Source organism: Acyrthosiphon pisum, chromosome X, assembly GCF_005508785.2.
Source record: "Acyrthosiphon pisum isolate AL4f chromosome X, pea_aphid_22Mar2018_4r6ur, whole genome shotgun sequence".
NCBI lineage: Eukaryota > Metazoa > Arthropoda > Insecta > Hemiptera > Aphididae > Acyrthosiphon > Acyrthosiphon pisum.
Genome location: NC_042493.1, coordinates 32,822,808 through 32,827,941, shown reverse-complemented (window position 1 = coordinate 32,827,941; position 5,134 = coordinate 32,822,808). Strand labels below are relative to the sequence as shown.

The 5,134-nt window shown below is 29.6% G+C and overlaps 1 protein-coding gene across 1 annotated transcript in view; it reads left to right on the top strand.

Annotated features, from left to right (window-relative positions):
* The first annotated feature begins 2,963 nt into the window (after nucleotides 1-2,963).
* LOC100166241 overlaps nucleotides 2,964-5,134 on the top strand; it is a 7,379-nt gene continuing 5,208 nt past the window's right edge. Inside the window, exon 1 of the mRNA XM_001950566.5 lies at nucleotides 2,964-3,371. The gene's annotated coding sequence lies outside the window, so the exon portion shown is untranslated. The remainder of the gene's footprint in view (nucleotides 3,372-5,134) is intronic.

Sequence of the window (5,134 nt, the reverse complement as noted above, 5' to 3'; positions counted from 1 at the left end):
CTAGTATCACTGTACTCTATATTTTAGTAAATAATATCGTAATTGGGTTATCTAACCCATTTAATTAAATAAATAAAATTACACAATACCTACTTAAACCTCAGAATAGGGAAATTATGTCCCCAAAAAAGGTCATAGTCATATACTTTTAAATTGCGGCCTGTGTACTTTTAAAACAGGTACCTATCTAAATGCTTTTAAATTTTAAATAACGATAAACACAAAAATTGTATAACGTTTTAACTTTTAATTATGAATAACGTTAAACGCAAAAATTGTATAACGTTTTAATTCTGAATAACGATAAACACAAAAGTTGAATAACGTTTAAATTTTGAATAACGATAAACTCAAAATTTGTATAACGTTTTGATTGTAAATAATGTAAAACAATATTTTTTTTTCAAATGCAAGCCCTGGTAAAAATATAAATTAAACTGTAGTAAAAGTGGTGTGTGAAGAAAATTATTATTGAATTAACCAATAGTGTTCAACAGTTAACTAACTAAGATAATATAGTCATAGTTGGATATCATAAAATACTGTTTAGACTTAAACTGTATATTAAAAATTAATAATATCAAATATTATATTATTATATATTCATCAATAGAGATTGACTACCTGATTTACATAATTAAACATATTATAAATCATTATATTTGTATAAAGGTATATCAATTATATTAATAGTTAAATTTAATTTAATTAGTTAGTATTTATTGTTAGAAATAAAAAAGTTTTTTGTTGTTGAATTCTAGAGATTAACAATATCGCAATTTACTCAATTAATATCTTAATATGTTATAAATAATACACAATACTTTGGTACAATATAAAACTCAATTAAGTTTAAAAATAAATGTCTGATTCTATCTATATGATAATACCAAATAAATATATATCACAGTATGTACTTAAAAATAAATAAAATAAATCTGCTTGGATACAACAATTTAGTCATTAGTATTAATTTTATGTGTATATTAAATATGTATTATATCGGTATAATAGGTAGTAATTTGTTTTGAATTTCACAATATAACTTCAGCAATGCTCATACAAGATAAATATTTCAATTTTAATGACATTGAACATAAAGAATAACGTATAATGATTTATTTCCATTGTTAATTATTCAAATAATGAATCATTATAATATGTAAGATTGTTTATTTAAGTTCAAGAAGTTGACATGTAGAGTGTAGAATGTCCAAAACATGTATATTGTAATTTTGTTGAATTTAAGTTTCGATATTTGGTTAAAAATAAGACATATTGAAAAAATTTCGGGGGGATCCAAACCCCCTGGACCACCCTCAGATACGGCCTTGCTCAGTTGTGAAATTGGATTTGTAGATTGTATATTATAATAATATATTGAACATTTAAATATTTTTAAATTCAGCGGCCAGTAATAAGTGTTATTTGTTGTTTATTCCAAGCCAAATTGATATTATATTTTTCATCCATGAAAGTGATATAAACCGTTTTTATTTACTGTCTGCAAGGTGGATATATATATCCACCTTGACTGTCTGGTTAACGGTCATAGAAGATAAAGATTAGAAGTCTTCTAAGCAGGACGGCGCTAGAGGGGGGGGGGGGGGCCGGCACTCCGTGCAAATGCCCGGGGCCCCGTGCCTCCATGTCTCCTTATTTGCTATCCATAATTGTATGGCACGCAGAGAAAAATAAATCATTTAATTTATGGCACGCAACTTTAAAATAATTTTTTGTAAATAAGTAATGCGGCCTATACTTTAATTATAGATTATAGATTATAGATAACCGAATTGACAATACTACGATAAATACCTAGTAAATAAAACACATCTTGGTCAATAATAACAACCGATAACAAAAATATTGCTATAACTCATTAGCCATTAGTTGATCACGTTTAAGACTTTAAAAATAACTCGAAAACCGAAAAATCTTAAGCTGTCATTTACTTGTGTTATCATTATTCGTTACTAACTGGCCAATACAGATCTATTAAAAGTTAAAACATTGCATAGACCTTCAAAATTGTTTAACCATGATGGAGAATCAAAAGATTGATGCGTTTAGCTTTAGATCTATATGCACTATGCAGAATTAATAATTTTCCGATTGCTTGTTAATGAAAACCAAACTCCTCTCAAAGTACTTAAATTTATAAAAATTGCAATGGTTCATTCCCAATTATTAATATTTTACGCTTCGGATACTTCTTACCATTCCAGTCACTTCAGCTAGTGCAGAGAGAAGTTTTTCAAAGCTAAAAATTATAAAAATTTATATCCACAATAGGATCAGCCAAGAAAAGCAATGTTGGTTGTCTATATGGTATCTATTTAAAAGGCAATATCGGATAAAATCAATTATGATAAAGCTGCAGCAAAATCTAGGAAAAAATCATTTTAATTATACTAATCTATGTATGTACACATTTGACATTTTATGTAGGTATTTTAATAAAAACAAAATACGAAAATACCCTTTGATTATATTTATTTTATTATAATTTAATTTACTCACTACTTACATTGACACATGAATGTATAAATATATTTTTTTTTATGTAGCTAACTTTTTTTGTTTTGTATGTAAGTTTTAATTTTGATGATATATTAATATCTAATAAATTATATTTATCCTTTCATTAATTAAGAATAATAAAATATATCACTACTGGTAATTGGTATCTAATTGGTATCTGAAAAGTGTCTAAAGATTGTCAGCTCTTATATAAAAAAACAAAATATCAAATGTATGTAGGTACAATCTAGTTCCATAATCAACAAGGGCCCCGCCAAAAATATTGCCCAAGGCCCCAAAATATGTAGTGCAGTCACTGCTTCTAACACCGTGGTCTGGTCGGAATATTATTAATATGACGTGTACCGCTGTGTGATAAGAGTACTACGAGCACGATAACAAAGACTTTATAATCGCAACCACGGTTGTAGATTTACCTAAAACGGTGATCGTGACTACAAGCAAACGTCATCGGGCGTACCGGTACCGCGGTAATGCGGCACGACGCCACTACCTCCGTGTTGCGTTCGAGTCAAGCGCAAACTCACTACCGAGTTTAACATGGGTAATACAAACTAAAGTATTATACCTTTTACCATCGCCGGGCTCCAAACAGCGACTTCCCAGATTATCGATTGAACCTGGTGAGTACACCGGGAACCGACGGACGGCCTTATCTGCTTTGTCCGTAACGACCGCTGGCGCTAAGATCATCGTTGTTCCATTTTCTTCGTCGCCAATCGTCAAAAGGATATTCGTCAATCCGTCACATCGAATAAATCGCTGAACCGCGTTTGCAGTATTCACGAGGCCCTTGACGACGTCTCCAATAACGTCACTTACATTTTGTAAGTATAAGAACCACCTGTGTGTATCTCTGTTTGATCGTCAACTAGTAGGCCAAGTCCTTGTGTTGCACTTTACTTCGTGATTGGTGTAACGATTGTCGTCATCGACATCGTACATTACTCCCTACGTTGAGCACGGCTAATATGCTGAGTGTTAGTAGTTAATGGCAAATGTGGTCGGATAATATAATAATATATGTCTATTATATATTAAAGCTTTAAAAACTTCTGGTTAGTGGCATGGATTGTCGTCATCGACATCGTACATTACTCCCTACGTTGAGCACGACTAATATGCTGAGTGTTAGTAGGTAATGGCAAATGTGGTCAGGTAATATAATAATATTATATTATAGGTATGTCTATTATATATTAAAGCGTTAAAAACTTCTGGTTAGTGGCGTGGATTGTCGTTGACTCTTCCAACCCTGAATACCGACACCCATGGCTGTCTTCACTTACTCCTTTCAGTTTCCCTCAAGTTAGTTATAATATACTTAATAATAGCTATAATATATATATTTTTATATTATTATATTGCGCGACCACATTTGCCATTACCAAAACTCAGCATATTAGCCGTGCTCAACGAAGTGAGTAAATGTACAATGTCGATGATGATAATTTTTACATTTGTATGTGTCAAAATATGTTCCTTGTGTGTAATTATTTTGTTTTTTTAGTTTGGAGATTCTTAAAGGACTGAGTGGGAGTGCAGTGGCAGTCAAATAATTTTGTCATGGAGATGGGGTTGATTTAAGTGATCTATCCCCCTCATCCACCCTGTTTGACCTCCACTGGGTGGGACTGTGTGTATGTAAGGCTTAGGTGAGGGAGGTAGTACTTTGAAAGAATATTGTTTGCGTGACTGCAGTCGCTCAAGACAGTTTATCTGGCCTTTATGGAATTGTTCAGTTATCATAACTTAAAATATAAATTCATTAAATAGATAGTTCATATAAATTAAATAATTACAATTTGCAATACACATTTCTCACTTAACTAGACTATCAATATAAATAAATACATATTTTCTTTACTTTATTTATATTATAATATAAAATTATAATGTAGTTGGTATTACGTTATAAATTACAATGCTGGGCAAGTTAATGCTTTTTTAAACTCAATTATGTTAAGTTAATATGCACCAATAACAAAAAATTAATTCATATATTTTATTAACTTTTTATTAAGTTAAATTTGTTAATTCTTGGACCTATATATGAATAATAATTTTATAGTACAGTTGAAAAGTTATTTTTTTTCCCTGGCTTACATCCGATAAGGAGGACTTTAGCCATGCATATGTATTCATTAAATTAAATGGTAAAACATTTATTAAAAATAAAAATGCATCATTACCAGAGAGAGTACAATTTGCAAGATGTATTAACCCTTTATAACCCATAAATCTACTCTCTTTGAAAAATAAAATTTTTAATTAACATTTTTTTAAAACTTATTGATTTTTATAACATTTTTTTGTCATATATTTATCATATACCGAGTGATTCTTTTATCATAGAACACTCATTATTTCAGAAAGTGTACATTTTTTTGAAAATATTTTTTTACATAGTTTCAAGTCGCTTATAAAACAATGTTTTTCTTAAAAAATTATATTTTTAAATATTTTTTATCCTTATAATTTTTTAAGTTTTTTACTTTTTTGAATGACAACATAGGGTTTTAATTTTATTTTCCAAAGCAGAATATTTTTCTTAATATTTTGATACATGAAAATCAAATTTGGGGCGAGT